At 42.7% G+C, this 22,986-nt stretch overlaps 1 long non-coding RNA gene across 4 annotated transcripts in view; it reads right to left on the bottom strand.

The window, feature by feature from the left end:
* The window catches only part of LOC110017367 (uncharacterized), a 34,053-nt gene extending 18,585 nt beyond the window's left edge, over positions 1-15,468 (bottom strand). For 3 of the 4 annotated variants that reach the window (XR_013655151.1, XR_013655149.1, XR_002292735.3), the window contains exon 1: positions 15,165-15,468. This is a non-coding gene — a long non-coding RNA (uncharacterized LOC110017367). Of the gene's footprint in view, positions 1-14,482; positions 14,580-15,164 lie in introns of all 4 variants that reach the window. The other variant, XR_013655150.1, reaches the window with a different exon arrangement.
* Positions 15,469-22,986: the final 7,518 nt, after the last annotated feature.

Genomic DNA, 22,986 nt, shown 5'->3' with positions numbered 1-22,986 from the left:
AACATTCAGATTCCTTCCTTGAAATGTACAGAACAGATCAAGTAGGGTAAACTTTGGCATTTTCCTGAGTAATCATATCTGTCCACAGCACTGATGTGGGAACTTCTAAAATGTTCAGCTCAACTGATGTGTTGTGCTTTTTTCACAAATTTCTGAATGTTTTGGGTTTGGTGTTCACATCATTTCTTAAAAAAAACAGAAAACACTTTTTTCACTTCCCAAGTCCAACATTTCCCATGAACAAGTGCAGCTTTGTAACATTCCAGAAAAAGTTCAGTGTTTAATTGACACAATTACTTTTAAAATTGATTAGTCTCATTTCATTTAGAAGATGATTCTGGGCAACCTCAATGATGGTCTTAGCTTTATAATTTTTTTCATTTTACAAAGCCCATTATGATGCTCTCGTTGAGACAACTGTGTTTTAATACTGGGCTATATAAATGACAATGAATTGAACTGAATGGAATTTTAGAAGACTGGCCAAGGTGACTCTTAACTCTGTATCTAAAATCTATTGATGATTTCTGTAATCTGCCAGTTTTTAAATGCTTTTTTCCAGATTTTCAAATTATCTGAAGGATATTCCTCTCAAAGTCTTTGATACTATGGCTTTAAATATTATCAGTCATGTTATCACAAAATTCTGCTCGTCTTAATCATTATTACCCGTTGTAAGACACGGATGACTGGGAATCTTCACTGACAATGTGCCAAAGACTTTGAGACTTGGGAATTGGAACACAACCAACCAAATACTCTAAATTTGTCTGTTGATTTATCTCTCCAAAATTTCAATAAAAAACTCATATCAATAATGGACAGTCGCTCCTTTAAAAATAAAAACAGTTAAAGCCATAGCACCTCCTCCTTGGAGAACAAAGGAAACCAAGAGACTTAAAAGAATCTCTCAGGGTGCGGAAAAAAATTGGCACAAAACAAAACTAACAATTCATTTAGTTGGAATAATGTATACAAGTTATCTCATATTTGCTTATTTTATGCATCACCTAGCTATATATATATATATATATATATATATATATATATATATATATATATATATATATATATATATATATATATATATATATATATATATAAAAATTATAAAGCTATATATATATATGTATAAATATATATATAAATATATATATATAAATATATATATATATAGCGGCTGGGTAGCTCGATTGGTAAGGTGCAGGACTGTCATGCAGGAAACCCGGGTTCGATTCCCAGGGCGGAATGAACAATTAATGGCAATGAAAAATGGGAATTACTCATGGCAATTACCATGACAATGGAAATGGGGCAATTAACATAACAATGACGGGCAATCATCATCACCCAGTGAGGGTCCTTGGGCAAGACCCTTAACGCTACCGCCTACCTCACAACATGAGAGACAATGAACCACATGTCATGCCGGCTCAGACGTCGCCCGGCCAAACAAGGTCTGCGTCAGGTGCTGAGGGACCAGAGCACCCTGATGGAAAGTGGGCTACTGGAACAAGACGGAAATGGACTAGATGTGAGAACAAGGTTCTGTTAGAATGCTACTACTCAAGTTATCCCACCCAGAGGGGTTACATGCAGAGAATGTGGAATGAATGGATGCTTCGAAACCCACAATCAGGGCTAACTGCCAAACAACTAGCCCAGTGCTCTAACATCCACAAACGGCAACTCCTATCACAACTTGAGATTGAAGCAATACAATACAATGCCACGGGTGAGCCAGAACAACAGGTCAGAGAGGAGGTTATACCACACTCCCACCCTGAGATTGGGTACACAGCCCCAACAACCACAAAGACACTGAGCGAGGCAGCAACTGACCTGAAAGACAAGATCATGTCTACAATGAACACTAGGCAACCTCGACACCAGCTACAACGGTTAAGTGATGTACCGCCTGAAAGTCTACTGGAAACTGTGAATGAAGCATTGAGGGCAATTCCTACCACAACCATCACAGAAACCAATGAACTGGTTTACACTTCAGCAGCAGTGATCCTTGAGATGCTTGGCTATAAGAGCAACCATGGAAGAAAACAGTACCCACCATGGAAGCAACGGTTAGAGGCCAACGGTTAGAGGCCAAAATCAAGGCAACTCGGAAGGATGTGAGTAAGCTGACAGAGGCTTAAAGAGGTACAATGAGAAAGCAAGTACCTAAGAGATACAGCCAGATGTCCATACCTGAAGCACTGGAAACTGCCAAACAAAGGCTCCTAGCCTTGAGCAGCCGCCTAAAGAGGTACACAAGAGACAATGAAGCCAGACGAATAAACAGGCTCTTCGCAACTCAACCTGCAAAAGTGTACGCTCAGTGGCAGGGTCAAAACAGCCGAGCAGACCCACCAAGGCTGGAAACTGAACAGTACTGGAAAAGTATATGGGAGAAAGAGACAGCACATAACAGCAATGCCCAGTGGCTGGTCTCTCTGAGAAAAGAACATAGCAACCTCCCTGAACAGAATCCAGTAACCATCACAGTGGCTCACATCCAAGAAAGACTCTCAGGTATGAAGAACTGGACAGCACCGGGCCCTGACATGATACATGCCTACTGGCTAAAGAAGCTTACCGCACTCCACGAGCGCCTGGCAGCACAAATGAACCAGCTGCTTAGAGATGGGACTCACCCCAAATGGCTAACGGAAGGGCGAACGATCCTGATCCAGAAGGATCCCTCAAAGGGTGCAATCCCATCCAACTACCGGCCAATAACCTGTCTGTCCACAACATGGAAGCTCATGTCAGGCATCATTGCAACCAAGATAAACAGGCACATGGATCAATTCATGAGTAACACACAGAAGGGCATTGGTAGAGACTCCAGAGGAGCCAAACACCAACTCCTGGTCGACAGAACAGTCGCCCAAGACTGCAAGTCACGACACACCAACCTGTGCACAGCCTGGATTGATTACAAGAAGGCCTATGACTCAATGCCACACACATGCATCACTGAATGCTTGGAGCTGTACAACATCAACAGGACTCTAAGAGCCTTCATAGGAAACTCGATGAAGCTGTGGAAAACCACCCTTGAAGCCAATGGGAAGCAACTTGCACAAGTGTCCATCAAATCGGGGATATACCAAGGTGATGTTCTGTCCCCACTGCTGTTCTGCATAGGTCTGAACCCCCTCAGCCAAATAATCAACAAGACTGGCTATGGATACCGACTCAGAAATGGGGCCAACATCAGTCACCTCCTCTACATGGATGACATCAAGCTATATGCTAAGAGCGAGCGTGACATTGACTCCCTGATCCACACCACCAGGATCTACAGTACTGACATTGGGATGTCATTCGGGCTCGAGAAATGCAGCCGGATGGTGACAAAGAGAGGCAAGGTAGTCCACACAGGAGGGGTCTCACTCCCAGAAGGAACAATAACAGACATCGAGGACAGTTACAAGTACCTTGGAATTCCCCAGGCAAATGGCAACCTGGAGCAGGCAACAAGGAAAGCTGCAACAGCTAAATACCTCCAACGAGTAAGGCAAGTCCTGAGAAGCCAGCTCAATGGCAAAAATAAGACCCGGGCAATAAACAGCTACGCACTGCCAGTTATCAGATACCCTGCAGGAATAATAAGATGGCCAAAGGAAGAGATACAGAGCACGGATGTTAAAACACGAAAGCTCCTCACCATGCATGGAGGGTTCCATCCCAAATCCAGCACACTGAGACTGTATGCTAGCCGCAAGGAAGGAGGCCGAGGACTAGTGAGTGTAGAAGCCACTATCCAGGATGAAACATCCAAGATGCATGAGTACATCAAGCTCAAGGCCCCAAATGACAGTGTGCTCAGTGAATGTCTCAGGCAATGGAGAGCAGAGGACACAGTGCTGGAGGACAGATCCTCATGGGAGGACAAACCCCTGCATGGGATGTACCACCGGACCATAACTGAAGTGGCTGATATCAAGAAGTCCTACCAATGGCTAGAAAGGGCTGGCCTATAGGACAGTACTGAAGCGCTCATCCTGGCAGCTCAGGAACAAGCCCTGAGCACCAGAGCGATAGAGGCTCAGATCTACCACACCAGACAAGACCAAAGGTGTAGGCTGTGCAAAGAGGCCCCTGAAACAATCCAGCACATAACTGCAGGATGTAAGATGCTGGCAGGTAAAGCATACATGGAGCGCCACAATCAAGTGGCTGGAATAATATACAGGAACATGTGTGCAGAATATGAACTGGAAACCCCAAGGTCAAAATGGGAAACACCTCCGAAGGTGGTAGAGAATGAGAGGGCAAAGATCCTGTGGGACTTCCAGATCCAGACTGATAGAATGGTAATGGCAAACCAACCAGACATTGTAGTGGTGGATAAAGAACAGAGGAAAGCCGTTGTGGTGGATGTGGCAGTGCCAAGCGATGGAAACATCAGGAAAAAGAAACATGAGAAACTGGAGAAATACCAGGGACTCAGAGAAGAACTGGAGAAAGCCTGGAAAGTGAAGGTGACAGTGGTGCCTGTGGTAATTGGAGCACTCGGGGCAGTAACCCCCAAGCTGGAGGAGTGGCTACAACAGATACCTGGAAAGACCTCAGACCTCTCAGTCCAGAAAAGCGCAGTGGTAGGAACAGGTAAGATACTGCGCAGGACCCTCAAGCTCCCAGGCCTCTGGTAGAGGACCCGAGCTTGGAGGAGAAACCACCCGCGGAGGGTGAGAGGGGCGGTTTTTTTTTATAGGTGATTTAATCATGTTTGCAGAAGTGTCTGTGTGTGTCCGAATCTGTTTCACAGGAAGGTGGAAGTGACACCCTTGGGAGAAAATGTTTATCTTTGCGTATTTTAAGCATTCTCCTGAGAACCTGTGTTAGCTGTGTCTAAAATGAATCGAAGGATGCTCTGTGTTAGTTTATCTGTGAGAAACGGATTTGCAGGTCCAGAGATGATTTGAGAAGACTGTGGAAGGACGGACATGTTGTAATAAATGCTTTCTGATAGCGCTGCAGCTGTGTTTTTATCTGTTTCCCCTCCTTAGAGCTCAGCGCATGTGTAACTTAGGGACAACCCAAATCAACTTATTAAAACAGGAGGCAGCAGAATTTGCGCCAGTGTGGAGAGAGATTGTTTACTGGGTAGATCTCTGTCTGTTCTCCTCGTAAAGGTACCTTTGTCTTTCTTTCCTTTTTGAATTGTTATGATGTTGCAGGTTGTTTTAACCCAACATTAATTTGGTCCTTCGAGCCGGATACCAACATACCTGAGGATTTCAGCGAGCGTGGTGGGCCCTAGGAGACTGTGGCCACAGCTGACTCCTAGGTGAGTCAAACCTTTGTTGGAGCTGGTGCCCATCCCGTTGGCTGGAGTCCAAAAGGTTGACGGTATACCGAAGGAGAAAGACAACGGAAAGGACGACGGAGTCCTGTGAAATTCCGTAAGTACGGACAACGTACTATTGGGTTGGACGGCGGAGTCCATGAAATTCCGTGTTTAAAAAGAAGTAAAGCCCTGAGAATTCTAGACACTATCAGGCAAGGACGCCGGGGTCCTGGAAATCCCGTACCATTTGGTTGGACGGCGGAGTCCGTGAAATTCCGTGTTAAATAATATAATGAAAAGAATACATATATGTATGAATAGTATGATGTACAAAATCCCAGTACCATAACTTTCAGATGTAGGAATTAAAGGTAATTAAAAAGCCGGCATTTATAAATAAGTAAAGTAAACAGTTTGTGAATGTTAATGTGATATTGCGTGCAAATCGCCGTATTTGCTGTTTGTTTCTTGTTGCTGTGTTTTGTTGTTGTTGTGTTTAGCAAATCGCTGAATTTGCAGATTGTGTTTTTTGAACTGCTAAACAAGTGTTTTGTTTTTGCTTTGTTCTTTTTGTTTTTTTAAATGAGAAAGGCACAGAGTAATGAAAGTCCAAAAGAAAGTTTGCAGAGTAAGGATTGGAAGTATGTGGGAAGTCTGGATCCTGCAAAAAACGAGCATTTGGATAAATGGGTAAAAAACTATGGATTTAATGGAAGGTTAAACACTCAGAATTATTGCATTACAGGATGCGATTAAAGAAAAGACAGGAAAAGATCAGAAGAAAATGCAGAAAGCAGGATTTGAGTCTACGGAATTTTGGTTGAGAGGCGGAAAAAAGGAAAAAAAGGGCAGTGCGGCTTCAGAGAACAGGAGAGAGCAGAGGGAGGGGGCGCGTGCACGAGCCTGCAGGAAGGAGGACGAGAACGTGCAGGAAGGAGGAGCACCTGCTCTACACGGAGCAGATGTAAACAACTCTCTTTACCCCCAGTTAGTAAAGGATCCCCCACCTAATGATGGGGAATCCTCTCAAAAAGGAATGTTGACTAGATCACAGACAGGGCAGAAATTACAGTGGTCAAAAACGATGGGAGAGGGACTTTCTCCTCTCCCCTCTGAACCTGAAGAGACATCAGCAATGACAGAATCATTTCCAATGATCCAGGTTGCAAACCCCAAGGCAGGAGATGATCAACCCGACTATTTTAGTGTATATTTTAGTTTGTGTTTTAGTGTATAGGACATGGACAATGGAAGATGTTAAGATATAGAAGGTGTGATTTCTTACAAATCTTCTCTACAAATATTTAAGGAAAAAATAACACAATACAAAACTCTATTAAACATGCAAAACAGGAATACTATTTAAAATTGAGAGCAGACAATTATTCTAAACCAAAGATTCTTTCTTTCCACCACTGACCAACTAATCAACCCAATCTCTTCCAGCCCATGTTCTATTCTTAGCTGTTCAAAATGTGAAGAGTCTGCAGTCCACTTCACTGATAAGATAAATAAATAACATTAGACTTAATACCACGCAATGACCACTAACAGTTTAGTCTGTTGCATTCCGTTTGCCTTCTGAGAACACACTAGAGAGTTTTCCCTATATTTATGCTACAAAGCAAAACTTAAAACTAAAACCTGTTCTCTGATCCCATCCCCACCTCACTTTTTTAAGTCAATGTGTTCATTCTGTAAGGAGGAGCTCCTGAACATTGTTAACAGCTCTCTTCAGACTGGGATCTTCCCATGTCCAAACTGCTATGGTGAGACCCACTCTGAAGAAGAGTGGTTTAGATGCTTTAAATCTAGACAATTACCGACCAGTGTCAAACCTGCCATTATTAAGTAAGATTATAGAAAAACTAGTTTTTATTTAACTAAATGATTTTATTAATAAAAATAATGTTTTAGAAAAAATTTCAGTCTGGTTTTAGACCATATCACTCCACAGAGATGTCGCTGGTCAAGGATATAAATGATCTCAGGTCCAACAAAAAGAAAACATCTGTTTTAGTATTGCGGGAACTGAGTGCAGCCTTCGATACAATTGACCACTCCATTCTTTTAAACAGATTGCTTGACATGGTTGGAATCACTGGCACGCTATTCAGCTGGTTTGAATCCTACCTCGATTTTATTGTCAGTGTAAATGATTGGGAGGCACAGACTGACATGTGCGAGCCAAAAGGTTAAGTCCTTGGCATTACACGTTTTAACCTTTACATGCTACAGCTTGGTGATGTCATCAGGAAACATGGGATAAACTTTCAAAGTTATGCTGATGACACCCAGTTATATGTGGCTGTGTCTCCTGATGACATGGGCCCATTGATGACCTTTTAAGTTGTGTTTAAGATATTGAAACATGGATGGGAGAGAACTTACTAAAGCTCAATCAAGACAAAACAGAGATTTTAATTGTTGGTCCGAAGCTGAGAGAAAGGGCCCAATCCTACTTTTCAGATTTTTATCCAAACGTGTGCAGTAAAGTCAGAAACCTCAATGTGATTTGAGATGCATATTTAAGATATTGAAACATGGATGGGAGATAACTTACTAAAGCTCAATCAAGACAAAACAGAGATTTTAATTGTTGGTCCGAAGCTGAGAGAGAAAGGGCCCAATCCTACTTATCAACTTTTAATCCAAATGTGTGCAGTAAAGTCAGAAACCTCAATGTGATTTTAGATGCAGATCTTACCTTTGAAGCATACACAAACCAAGTTACAAAGACTACATTTTATCATCTTAGAAATATTGCACGAGTGAGACCCTTTCTCTCCAAATCCAGTGCAGAAATGTCAATCCATGCTTTTATAAGATCTAGGATAGATTATTGTAATGCTCTTCTTTCAGGTATTAAGAAAAAAATAGTAACAATTAGCTACAGCTTTTTCAAACCTTGGCTGCATGCCTTTTAACTCAAACCAGATAGTAGGAGCACATTACTCCGATTTTGAAACCTTTGCACTGGCCACCAGTCTGGTTTAGGATCAATTTTAAGGGTATTTTATTAGTCTCCAAAAGTTTAAATGGAACTGGACCCTCATTTTTTATCAGACTTACTTTTAGAGATCCTCCCAGAGCCCTCAGGTCCACAGGTGCAGGTCTGCTGGTCCCAAAGGTCAGAAATAAAACCCACGATGAGGCCTCATTTCAGCACCGTGGGCCTCGCCTGTGGAACAGCCTGCCTGAGGGCGTCTGAGCTTCATCCACTGTGGACGTTTTTAATAAAACACTTAAAACACATCTTTTTAGTAGAGCTTTTACATAGTTTTTACTTGTCCACATGTTTTTATTTGATTTTATAAATCTAAACAATTAATTTGATTTATTTTAATTGTACTGGTGGGATGTGTATGTGTTGGGTTTTTTATGTGTTTTTGTTTATTCATATATCCATATGTATACATAGACAAACTTTCCAAAAAAAAAAAAAAAGAAAAAACCTCAACTCAAACTTTACATGAACTAGGATCAATTCTTCTAACCACTGCATCTCCATAAAGTCCCAACAGGGTATCCATCCCTCCATCCATTTTCTTTACCACCCTCATCAAGTTCACAATCACTGGCAGGATTGAAATCAATAGCCGCAAAACAAACACTGCCCACAACTTGGAAAAACACGTTCCTGTGTGTTTAACATTTGGTTTTAATGTGTCATTCACGCATACGGACAGGGAAGCTCCTGACAAAGCTGATTGATAAACAACCATTTTGTTCAACCTACTTCCTGGCTGGATTTTAACTTGAATTGAATTTCAAGCTTCAGTGAGATGTCGGTGTTAACACACAAGACGCTCTCTAGGGGAAAATGTTGCTGTCAAAGCTGAAAGACGTTTAAGCTATTCCTTTTCTCTTCCTCTCCTTACACATTCTCATTCATCAGTCATTCAAATAGGTTTTGACAGATGGTATGTTATTCCCAACCAAAAGATTGGAAAAGGTTGATTTTCAACTTGGAGAAATTCATTAGTGATGTTCACATTGTCATTCCCTGGAGTTCTCAAAAACACATTTTTTAACCTTGTTCTGAAATATTCACTGAAACTAAAAAGATAAAATCAGTTTAATGCTTTTGTCAAAGTAAACAAAAATCCTACATAAAAATGTGTATACATCAGCAGAAATAGTTATGTTATAAAATTTAATATCAAAGTTGGTAATAAAAACAAACGTAAATAATGATTCACTGTATACAATTTAGCTACCTTAGAGTAAGAGACACATGTTGGAATGCTGACACTCAAGCTGGTATGAATACTTTACATGAAGAGCATAAAGTGAAGATGGATAAAGGAGAGAGAAAAAAAGAACTATCTCCTTTGACTTTTGTACATACAAGCATTTATGGAACATATATTTTTTTATTAGGATGTTATAATTTATTGCATGCCAAAGTAACAACTATGGCATAAATTGAACATATTGCGGCAACCTGGGGGTTGGCCTCGCCTTCAGCCCCTAAGACTCATTGGAAGTTGGGAATCTTGGTGTAAACAACCATGAGTTAGAGGGCTGGCAACAGAAGTGACCTTCACATAGCTGAGAACCTACAAAGACAAGCAGAGGGGGTTGTATAATACCTGAGTCCATGAGGCAGGGGATAGAGTATGTATGTACTGCCCAGTGAGGAAACGAGAACTCTAACCCAAGCTAATGCGCCACTGGCAAGGACCTGGAGAGATCTTGGAACATAGTCCCTAAGCCAAACTGGCTGCCTCCGTTTCTGGGTCGGTCTTGCTGTTGAGTCAACAACACATTGTCCACCATCGTCCTGCTCCACACCCACAGTGGTTGCAGAACTGTCCTCGTCTGCCTGTGCAGTAGGTGCTAAGGGGTGGTAAGAAGACAGCCTATCCTCATGAGGCACAACCCTTCGACCCTGACCCGGCAGCCACACTCAATACATAACTTCGGAGATCTGTTCCAAGATCTCTCTAGGTCCTTGCATGTGGCGCATGTGCTTGGGAGCGAGTCCTTGTTTCCTCACTGGGCAGTATACCCATAGTCTGTCCCCCTGCCCATAAAAACCAGGTATTGTACACCATGTTCTGTTTGTGTTTTAATTCTCAGCTATGTGGAGCTCACTTCTGTTCCCAGCCCTCACACTCATGGTTTTCACACCAAGATTCCCCACTTCCCATATTTGTCACTGCTTTGCGAGAAGCTTTTTGTAGATTTAATTCTGTTTGTTTGTTTTAGCTGTTGTTTTATTTACAAAAGAAGTATTGAGCAGGGATAATTCAATGATCAGTGTAAAAAAACTTCAGAGTGACAAAAGTAATTTTTTTATCTGCGCGTTTTGGGGGGTCCTGGCTGCCGCTGCTGCTACGGCGGGGGTCTTGGTGTGGGGATGACTGAGCACTCTCCCTTCTTCCTTTTACATTCTATCATCCACCTCAGAAGAACAGAAACACTCACTTGACCATATGTGCTATCTCACCTTTGCACATATAGCATGTGTGGCTGTGTGGCTGTATGTGTGGCTGAATGAAATGTTTCATGAATAAAGTTTAGTATAGATTACAAAAGGGGTTTATTCAATTAGACACCTGGTTTGTCAGAAGACTCATAACCCCTGTACTTAAAGTAAATTATGTCCAACACATGAGGCCTTTAGCTCTTATCTGTTTGCTTAGCTGTTGGACAGTACAAGTAAAAAATAAAAAAAAGTAATATTACATTGAAATGTAATAATAATCAAAAAATTAAAATCAATAATGTTATTAAGTTGCTATTTTGTCAATTAAAAAATGCATCTTTGTCCTTGTATTATCAAACAATTTAGGATTAAACATTTTCCAATTCACACAGTAGTAATCTGAATTGAACCTTGCAGACATCTCTCTAGCTGTTAAGTAAATTCCCAGTGACGCACTAGTTTGTGGCACATAAACCTTCCAACACTATAGAACTTGGCATTCTAGACAGCCTGACATTTTTCTTACAGTGCAGAGCATTTGGGTTCACCCTTGAAGAATGCCGGTCCCTGTTTTGCTGGGTTTTTAAGAGTTTAAATGAAGAACATGTTTTGTTTTTTCAGAACATGAACAGCTAGTTATAAACCCATTAAATTTCGTCACGTACTGTAACTTAAATTAATATGGGAAAATTGAAGTAACAGAATACTTAGTGGCTTTGTCTATGAATGCCTATATAAACACATTACTGTGTGTCTGAAATTTTGGCCGGCTGGTGTTGATGTGGGACTTTGATTTTACTCTTTCAAACCAGTCAAAAAGGCTCAGTCTGGATGGCTTTGACATCATCTGATATCTGTTAAATATTTATATTTTTCTGTTTTGTATCAAAACCACACATACCATCTGTATGATTAAAAGTTGTATTTATCATTTTAGAAAGCTGTTAATTTCGTCCATCTGCTATATCCTTTTTAGGGTCACGGTATTGCCGAAGCCTGTCCCTGCTACTGTTGTGCAAATGTTTTACTTTATTTGAGAATAGACTTTCTTTTCAGTTTATTAGGTGTGTGTAATATGACAGAGTACATCTTTTTGCAGTGATTTTACTTTCATTTGAAAAATGCTCAATTAATAAGTCCAGTTTTTTAAACAAAATATACCCTTGCAAATTTAGTAGAGATTGTAAACATTTTATTTTTGCAAACACTTTAAGAGGTAAGTTTAACTGTGTTCTCTATGTTCACAGTCATTTTTAGTTTTCTTAAAAAATAAATTAGAAATAAATCAACAGTGGTTAAATTAACTATTTTTCTTTTTAATTTTTTTTTTCATTTAAACCCACTGTTTATATATCTTTTTCTCATACCATCCTTTTAAAATGTGTTTTAAAACAGGGTCAAAAAATTACTAATGGGCCTTTGTATCATCAATCAGTCAACATCCCCATATTTATGTTGTCTTTACTAGATCAGACAGTTAGTACTGTCAGCACCTTTATTTTCTTTAAAAAAAAAAGATGCATAATGTGAGCAAAGGTACACAGCATTACAAATTATTGAGGATTTCCATTTTTAAATCAATTGACTTGCATCATGAGGGAACTGCTTTAAAAAATAAATAAGTAAACCTAGTTTGATTTGACAAATAACATGAGTGTCTGAAGACTAACTGTGTAATAAAGCAGTAGATTAAGTGCTTAATGAATATTCAGTGAGACACTGCTGAATTTCAGCGCAGCAGGTGGGAACAGGGTGAAGAAGTGAATGTAGTTCTGGCTTAGTGTACGTGTCGTTATGCCTGCAAAAAAATAAATAAATAAAAATAAGTCTTGCTGTTGCTCTTTTTTTTCTTTCTTGAAATGCTTTTTAAATGCAAATGCTACGTAATTTTACAGAACACTGCACACCACAAATTGGACTAATGTTGCTACATTGACTACAAACAAGTGGGTCTTGATGATGATACTTTCGTTAACACAATTCTCCTATAACACTTTAATGTACTTTATTTCATGTTCCCCATTACAAGAAGCACAATGTCTCTGTTTTCACATGAAAGAGGCAAGCCATTTTTGGCTATGATGTAAAGCTCATGCTTAAGGAGTACAGCTGCAACACGTCACTGGTTGACATAAATCTGCAACTTAATTTAAGAAGAAAGCCACAAATACCAGGTTAAGGACTGAACTAGATAAGAGTTCAGTGTTGCCCTACAATTGTTTTACTGTTGTTTGTTGCATACTTTTTTGAAACGACTATTATTTTCTTGGCTATTGATTTAAATTATTGTGTTTTTGCAGACATTTGTTTCATTGTTTTAATTTTTGCTGAGATAAATACAATTACAAAAGAAAGGTGAACATTTGCCCATAGCTCATTCAGGATTACCCTAAATAATATTAGAACAATCAGGAATATTGCTATTAATTTAGAAGTGTGTATGTCAATGACAATTTCATGCTTCTTTTTATTCATTGCATGTTCAGCCCCAAAATTCTGTTTTTAAATTTTCATTTCTAAAAGACACACTTGTATTTGAAACTGCACTTTACTGACTATAGTCTCATGTGGCAGACCTAGACTCATGTGGCAGACCTAAACAGAACAGAGACTAGACAAAGAGGTGTGTCGTCATTTGGAAACTTTGGTTAAAGAGAGGAAAGGTTTGTTTAAAAAAATGATAGAACAGCAAAGATAATGAGATCCTAAAATTAGAAAGACATTAACATATAACTTATCAAAAATGAAAAGAATTGGCAACCAAAGGTAACTTTGGAGCAGGTATGACTCAATGAAGACTCCAAGAACCACTTGAAGCAGTTTTATACAATTATCCTAAATATTGAACACTCGGTTTGATTACCATCATTGTATACAATTTCTTTCTTTTTTAATCTTCTTGTCTGTGCATGGCCATATCACACTTCTTTTGGTCCTCTACGTAAATTGTTTTACTTATTCCATCCATCCATCCATCTGGGACCAAGTTGCGGGGTCAGCAGTCTAAGCAGAGATGCCCAGAATTCCCTCTCCTGTGCCCCTTCCTCCAGCTCCTCTGGGGGGACTCAGAGGTGTTCTCAGGCCAGTCAAGAGACGTAGTCTCTCCAGCGTGTCCTGAGTCATCCCCAGGGCCAGAGGGACATGCCCGGAACACCTCCCCAGGGAGGCATCTAGGAGGCATCCGGACTAGATGCCCGAGCCACCTCAACTGGCTCCTTTCGATGTGGAGGACAAGCGGTTCTACTCCGAGCTCTCCGCGGGTGACCCAACTTCTCATCCTATCTCCAAGGAAGGGACAAGCAACCCGATGGAGGAAGTTCATTTCAGAGCTTTGAGAGCTTTGCTTTCTGACTCAGCTCTCTCTTCACAACAGGCCAGTGTAGCAACCGCAAGACCCCAAGATATTAAAAGTCCTCCACCAAGGGCAGGAGCACTCCACACCCAGAAAGGTCAAACTATGTTTACTAATTTGTCCTAATTTCTTTTTATTTTGTTTTGTAAATAATAATATCAATTGATGTTAAATAACAGTATTTGAAAAAAAATGAACATTATCTTTTTTTACAAAGCTCACATAATCATTTCCTAAAGATTCACAGTAGATTTATAATTAAGAAGTGAAGTAAAGTCACAGGCCAAACTCAATATAGTGTCTTCTTATGTTATATTCTTTCATTACAGCAAGGTTAGCTCCGCACATAAGACAAAGTAGTCTCTCCTTCATATTCGTGAACAGATAATCTGTCTCCCACCTGTCTTAAAAGCTCCTGTTGTCCATCTTTCGTGTGGCCATTTTTGTGGAGGGTGAAATTAATTTGTCCGATGTCACTGGAGCATGTCTGTTAGTGACTGTCAACAGAAAAAAAGGAGTGTTTGCCGCTTTCAACTGTGCTCCAACATACTAGCAAAGCATTATGGGATTTGTAGTATTATGGTAGTATACAGAAAATACCGTGGGCCAGCTCTAATGCACATTTGATATGATCTCGCGGGCCAATTATAATTACTCTGCGGGCCAAATTTAGTCCGCGGGCCTGAGTTTGACACGTGTTTTAGATAGCGAGATAGATGAGGGACGGATGGACGGACAGCACATGACAGCAATGCTCATAGGAACCTCCCTGAACAGAACACATGGACGGATGGACAGACGGACAGACAGACGTCAATGCCGTAAACAGTTGAAACTGAAAAAAAGGCTGGCCTTGAACAGCCACCTTATGAGATAAACAAGAGACAATGAAGCTAGGGGGATAATCAGGCTGTTCAAAACTGAACCTGCAAAAGTGTGCACTCAGTGGCAGGGTCACTACAGCAGAGAAAACCCACCAAGGTTGGAAACTGAACAGTACAGTGAAAGTATATGGGAGAAAGAGGCAGCACATAACAGAAATGCTCGTAGGAACCTCCCTGACCAGAACACAGTAAGCTCACCTGCTCCCTGATTACTGAATGGCTCCAGCTGTGGCGCGGGGTATATGAGGTGGGTGTGTCTGCTCATTCCTTGCCAGTTCAAGATTTTTCTCCCTGTTGAAACTCAGGTTACAGCTCAAGGATTACGTTTCGCTCCCCTTTGGCACCGCGTACTGTGAATCTGGTCCCCTCGACGCTCACACTGAGCCTACCGCAACTTCCATGTAAGGAGCCGCCCCTCCCAACTCCCGACGCTCTTCAAAGGCAGTCTGCTTCTCTCCTCTCTCGGAGCCTGCTGTCTGCACGGACCTTGCTGTCTTCGCCCCTCACGGAATTTCCCCCTTCGGCTGTGACGTCATGCTGCTTCTCAAGCTCTACAGGACCTAGCAGCATCCTTCCTTTGGATTTTGGACCTTTTTTTGGCTTTATGAAACTCTTGGAATAAACTTTATTTACACTCTGTGCATGCCTTAACTTGGGTCCTCAGTAACTTGTAACAGATTGAACTGGCCACAATGGACCCCAAGGGCACCCAGGATTGGAGAGCAGGCATAGAGGAGGTCTTATCCGGTTATGAGAACCAGTTTGTGGGGCTATCTGCAGGTATGAATGACATACTTCAACGTCTTAATGATATCTCATCAGAAGCTGTCAGGCCTTCTGGAGCTAACAGGCTAGCCCAGGAGGGCGCACCAGAACCCGCATGCCTCCTCCCCAACGTTTTTCAGGTGATCCTGGACACTGTCGGACATTTATTGCCCAGTGTGAGATTTTTTTTGCTTTACAACCATCCATGTTTAGTTCTGAGCTTTCCAAGGTGGTTTTTGCTGTGTCGCTGCTCTCTGGGAGAGCTGGACAATGGGGTACTGCTGAATGGGAACGACAGTCTGACGTCTGTTCCTCCTTCCCTTGATTTGCTGCTGCCCTCAGACGGGTGTTTAATCCACTCACTCCATCCCATGAGGCTGGTCGTCAGTTGCCTCGTCTGCTTCAGGGCAACAGATCAGTCAATGATTATGCTATAGACTTTCATACGCTCTCTGCTGATTGTGAGTGGAACGAGAGTTCGCTGTACGATGTGTTTTATCAAGGACTCAATGACTCCATTAAGGATGAGCTGGCAGCTCGAGACCTACCTATGTCCCTCAATGCCCTAATGGAGCTGGCTGCCCGCATCGACCGCTGGATGAGGGAGAGACGCAGAGAGAGAGGTATGAGACGGCCACCTGCATCTCACGTTCCTCAGCCTGTCTTCACTACAGACACGAACTCAGCCGTCAGAGGAAGAGAGGATCTGGGGTCGTCTGAACCCATGCAGCTGGGCCATACAAGGATCACACCGGAGGAGCGAGAGCGCAGATCCCGGATGAATTTGTGTTTCTACTGTGGAGCACCACAGTATCCAGTGGCGCACTGTCCGGTAAAAGAGAGGGCTCAACATCAGTGGGGAGGATATGTTTGAGCCGTAACAAAATAACCTCCTCAGAGTCAGGTGAGTGTACTGCTGCTGTCTTTCATGTTTAATCAGGACCCGTCGAAGTAACCGCTTTAATTGATTCTGGTTCTGACTGCAACTTCATAGATCACAGTCTGGATTCTACACTGAAAATCAATTTTCAGTCCTTAACTGAACCCCTGAGTGTGCATGCCATTGATAACCATTTGATTAATCGTAGTTCCCGTATCACTGAACCTGTGACTATCCAGATAGAAAATCACTTCGAGGACATGTGTTTCCATGTTATTTCACTTCCTGCTCCCTCTGTCATTTTCGGTCTCCCCTGGTTGAGAAAACACAATCCTAATATCGACTGGTCTTCTGGCAGTATTTTGACCTGGGGAGCTGGTTGCCCTGAATCCTGTCTCGGTCCCATGAAGCATCGTGAAGCTTCTGTCATGGCTGTAGAGGAGGTTTATCCAGATTGGTCCAAAGTACCCTCTGAATACTTGGAACTGAAGGAGGTCTTCAATAAAGTTAAACCATGTTCATTGCCTCCCAACAGTCCATTTGACTGTAGTATCAAACTCCTTCCCGGTACTATTCCCCCCAGGGGTCATCTCTATTCTCTGTCTGATCCCGACAATCTATGCAGGAGTACATTGATAACTCTCTTAAGTCCGGTCTCATTCGTCCCTCCTCCTCGCCTGCTGGTGCTGGCTTGTTCTTTGTAAAAAATAAGGATGGGGGCTTAAGGCCATGCATTGATTATAGAGGGTTAAACCAAATAACTGTAAAGAACCGGTACCCACTCCCTCTGATGAACACAGCTTTTGAGTTACTTCAGGGTGCGTCCATTTTCACAAAACTTGACCTACGCAACCCATACCACCTCATTTGGATTAAAGAGGGTGATGAATGGAAGATAGCATTCAATACTCCCAGCGGCCACTACGAATATCTGGTCATGCTGTTTGGTCTCTGTAACGCACCAGCCGTTTTCCAAAATGTGGTGAATGAGGTGTGGGGGGATATGATTAATAATTTCGTCTTTGTGTATCTGGATGACATTCTGGTCTTTTCCAAGTCAAAGGCTGACCATGTTCAACACGTCCGCCGAGTTTTGCAGTGGCTTCTCCAAAACAGACTATTTGTCAAAGCAGAGAAGTCCGAATTCCATCTCAGTTCAGTGTCGTTTTTAGGGTTAAACATGGCAGAAGGTCAAGTCCAAATGGATAAGACAAAGGTGCAGTCAGTTTTAGACTGGCCTGTCCCGGAGACCCGCAAACACCTCCAACGCTCCTTGGGTTTGCAAATTTTTACCGCCGTTTTGTCAGGGGATACAGCCAGATAGCCACACCGCTTCATGCTCTCACATCATCAAAGAGGCGTTTTGAATGGAATCCACAAGCCAATGAGGCTTTCATCCAGATAAAGAGGTGTTTTACTTCTGCCCCAGTGCTTAAGATGCCTGATGAGGATGCCTCAGACCAAGGTGTAGGTGCCGTGCTCTCACAAAGGTGCAAGGAGGACAACAAGGTTCATCCTTGTGCCTTCTTCTCACGTCGCTTAAGTGACTCTGAACGGAGGTACGATGTGGGGGACAGACAACTTCTAGCCATCAAGCTCGCCTTGGAGGAGTGGCGCCATTGGCTGGAGGGGGCGCAACATCCGTTCATTGTCTTCACAGACCACAAGAACCTGGAATATCTTTGCACAGCCAAGAGGCTCAATTCCCGCCAAGCCAGATGGTCTTTGTTTTTTAACTGTTTCACCTTTTTACTCTCCTATAGATCGGGTTCTAAGAACACAAAGGCTGACGCCCTCTCACGTCAACATGCTTCCAGTCCTCTAGACCACGGTGCTGAGCCCATCCTGCCACCTTCAGTCCGGCTAGCAGTCCTCACCAGTGACATCGAGACTCAGGTTAGACAATCTCAAACACAGGTAATCATTCCTAGTGACTGCCCGGCCAGTATGTTATTTGTTCCAGAACAACTGCGTTCAAAGGTTCTCCACTGGTGCCATTCATCGCCTCTCCATTGTCATCCTGGCAGAAGTAGAACCACCACTGTTGGTGGCCCTTCCTACAGTCTGACGTAAAGAAATATGTGGCGGCTTGTCCTGTTTGTGCTAGAAACAAGACGTCTGATCAGCAAACTTCTGGGCTCCTCAATCCTCTCCCGGTTTCCAACCGGCCCTGGTCGCACATCACTATGGTGGTCTCCCAGTCACAAAGGCAACAACACGGTTCTAACAGTAGTTGATCGATTCTCAAAGATGGTGCATTTTATTGCTCTACCAGGGTTACCTTCAGCTAAGGAGACCGCTGACGTAGTACTGCGTCAAGTTGTCAGGTTACATGGCATCCCTAGAGATATAGTCTCGGACAGGGGCCCGCAATTCACAGCAAAGTTCTGGTCGGAATTTTGCAGACTGCTGGGTGTCAGGAGACCTGCACCCTTGTACAAACGAGGCCAACAGGTATGGCTATCCACCTCTGACCTTCCTCTGCGTGTGACCCACAGGAAACTGGCAACCCATTTCATTGGACCCTTCCCCATAACCAAGGTCGTCAACCCTGCTGCCGTTAGGTTACGGTTGACTCGTCCCATACGGGTACATCCCACTTTTCACATGTCCAAGATCAAGCCTGTCCAGGAATCGGACCTGGTCCCACCTGAGAGACCCCCCCCTTCCAGCTTGGATAATCGATGGGGGTCCTGCCTACGATGTCAGAGCTCTACTTAAGTCCCGCCGCAGGGGACGTGGCTTTCAGTATCTAGTTGACTGGGAGGGGTATGGCCCAGAGGAGCGTTCTTGGGTCCCCTCCAGGTTCATTTTGGATCATGACCTGATTGCACGGTTTCATCGGGATCACCCTGGACAACCGGGTGGGCCGTCGGGTGACAGCCCTTGAGTGGGGGGCACTGTCAGGATATTGGTCCTGCCTCGTCATTTCTACCATTCTCCCTCTCACCTGCTCCCTGATTACTGAATGGCTCCAGCTGTGGCGCGGGGTATATGAGGTGGGTGTGTCTGCTCATTCTTTGCCAGTTCGAGATTCTTCTCCCTGTTGAAACTCAGGTTACAGCACAAAGATTACGTTTCGCTCCCCTTTGGCACCGCGTACTGTGAATCTGGTCCCCTCGACGCACACACTGAGCCTACCGCACCTTCCATTTAAGGAGCCGCCTCTCCCAACTCTCGACGCTCTTCAAAGGCCGTCTGCTTCTCTCCTCTCTCGGAGCCTGCTGTCTGCATGGACCTTGCTGTCTTCGCCCCTAACGGAATTCCCCCCTTCGGCTGTGACGTCACGCTGCTTCTCAAGCTCTACAGGACCTAGCAGCATCCTTCCTTTGGATTTTGGACCTTTTTTTTGGCTTTATGGAACTCTTCAAATAAACTTTATTTACACCCTGTGCGTGCCTTAACTTGGGTCCTCATTAACTTGGAACAAGAAGGAACAATTGCAGATATTGAGGACAGTTACAAGACCTTGGAATACCACAGGCAAAATTAAATCTGGAACAGGAAAAAAGGAAAGAGGCAACAGCCAAAAAGCTTCATTAAGTGAGGCAAGTCCTGGGAAGCCAGCTCAATGGCAAGAACAAGACCTAAGCATTAAACAGTTACAAACTGCCAGTTATCAGATACTGTGCAGGAATGATATGATGGCCAAAAGAAAAGATATGTCCCACATATGTTAAGACACAAAAGCTCCTCATCATACATGGAGTGTTCCATCCCACATCCAGCACCATTAGACTGTATGTTAGCCGCCAGGAAGGAGGCTCAAATACCGGGGACAAAGGGAGGAACAAGAAAAGTTTCAAAGATGGAGTGGATAGGGGGTGCCAGTGGGAATCAGAGCATTAGTGGTCACTCCCCAAAATGCTTTGTGGTAATAAGAGCATTCAGGGCAGTGACCACTAAACTAGAGGAGCTGGAAAAACCTCAGACATGTCAGTCCAGAAAAATGCAATGCTAAGATATTATAGAGGCCCTGCTCCCATGCCTCTGGTAAAGGACCCGAGCTTGGAGGAGAAACCACCTGCAGTGGGTGAGAAGGGAATTTATTTTATTTACATATTGTGACGAAGTAACATCACAGGTTGCAGGACAGCACCAGGGGGATATTTCAGAAAGCATGTTTAAACTACCCTGACTTTAACCCTGAACTGTGGCTGAAATCCGCCTGAACTTGCTTACTCTGGGTATGTCAGTTCCAAAAGAACGGATATGAGTTATCGTAATTACGCTCGACTTGGTAACCCTGGGTTAATGCACATGCACAGCAAGTACATAAAGACATTCTCAATGGATCGCCAATTTCCAGAGTCACCATGGAGTGGAGTGTCCCTGCCCCAGGTGGAGGAGTTTAAATACCTTGGGGTCTTGTTCACGAGTGAGTGAAGACCGGAGCGTGAGATTGACAGGCGGATCGGAGCGGCGTCCGTAGTTATGCGGTTGCTTTATCAGTCCGTTGTGGTGAAGAGAGAGCTGAGCCAAAAAGCAAAGCTCTCAATTTACCGGTCGATTTTCGTTCCAGTACTCACCTATGGTCATGAGCTATGGGTCATGACCGAAAGAACGAGGTCCCGAATACAAGCGGCTGAAATGAGCTTCCTACGTAGGGTGGCTGGGCGCTCCCTTAGAGATAAGGTGAGAAGCTTTGTCACCCGCGGAGAGCTCGGAGTAGAACCGCTTGTCCTCCACATCGAAAGGAGCCAGTTGAGGTGGCTCGGGCATCTAGTCCGGATGCCTCCTGGACGCCTCCCTGGAGAGGTGTTCCGGGCATGTCCCACTGGGCGGAGTCCCCAGGGAAGACCCAGGACACACTGGAGAGACTACGTCTCTCAGCTGGCCTGGGAACGTCTCGGGGTCCCCCCAGAGGAGCTTGTTCCCCCTGGTTTCCCTTGGTTTGTTTCGAATCCAAGACTTGCATCGTGGATGTGCAGTCAACAAATCTACAGCAACTGTGTTATGCCTTCATGTCAATATGGACCAAACTCTTTGAGGAATGGTTCCAGTATCTTGTTGAATCTATGCCACTAAAGATTAAGGCAGTTCTTAATGCAAAGGGGGGTCCAACTCAGTACTAGCAAGGTGTACCTTGGTGGCCTGTGAGAGTGTATACAGTCTGCCTGGAAAAACAAAAGAGGAAATTGTGGTGCCTTAAGTGCATCTTTAAATTGCAATTTTAACAAGACTTAATCTTGTTAATTTTACAATCTACAACAGCTCAGACTCAAAAATAACCCAAAAAACAGCTTTTGTTAATCATATAAATAGCAAATCAATGATTTTGTTTTATCTTAATTTCTTTTTATTTTCTCTCTCAATGCCAATCTGATTAATTTAATTGTGTACTACTGACTTAATACCTAATTATAGTAAAGCTATTATTGAACTATTAAAAAACATCAAGTGCACAAAACTTTTTTCTATTTCACACTGTGGTTCATTAAGAATTAAGACTTGAACTCTTAATTGTACATTGAATGTTAAAGTTGGGAAATTAGCTTTGTTCTGTTTGGACAGAAATTTCAGTTTCTAAAGTGATCCTTGGTAAATTACCATTTCTTTCTGCGAGTATTTATTTCTAAAGCGACTTTAAGAAGGGGACAGTGACAAGTCATCATTTTATGCTTTTAATGCTTATTTTTTCTTCAGACCTTTTATGAGTCAAGATATTTTATATTGTACCTTTTACAATACACGAAAAAACATCCCATCCTCTACATCAATTTGTTCATTTGTGCAGAATAGTCATAAAACCTCTTTTACGTTACATATGTCACTGTAACTCACTAGTTTTCATTGTTCCATTATTATGGTGGAAACAGAACGTTTTGGTGTCATATGTGAATCAATAAATCTACCTAGTAAAATGCCATGTGTAATTACCTGCCATAAACACAAACTGCAAAATGACACATTAATAGATTGATGTTCACATGATGATACATGACGCTGGGGAATTAAAAAAAATAAATAAAAAAATGTTGAACAGCAAGGAAGTGACATTTTAAAAGCATCGACCACTGTTCAGTATGTGCTGTCCATGTTTGGAGAACTTCCTCCCAAAGCTCCAATTTTACATCTTTAAGCATTCACACAATAAAAGAAGAAAAGTACTGTTAACATTTTTGAAGGAACTATTCCACAAATGTTTATGTTCCCTTTTATTTCCTCTTTACATACATTTATCAGACATAAACCTTCATCGTTCTTATTTGATTAGAAAGTCTGAAGGTTTTCTCAAGCTGTGACAAAAATTGCCAATATCTTAAAAAGTGATCTTAAGATTGTTCGTGTCCCTGGGGGGTGGGTTCTGGTCCTTGCTCCTGAGTGCTGGGCCCCGCCAAATTTCCAACTGTGGCCGAGCCTGGTCGGGCCATA

Source organism: Oryzias latipes, chromosome 3 (genome assembly GCF_053564925.1).
Source record: "Oryzias latipes strain Hd-rR chromosome 3, Olatipes_Hd-rR_3.1".
Taxonomy (NCBI): Eukaryota; Metazoa; Chordata; class Actinopteri; order Beloniformes; family Adrianichthyidae; genus Oryzias; species Oryzias latipes.
Note: the sequence above shows the minus strand (reverse complement) of the source record. Positions and strands in the feature narration are given on the sequence as shown.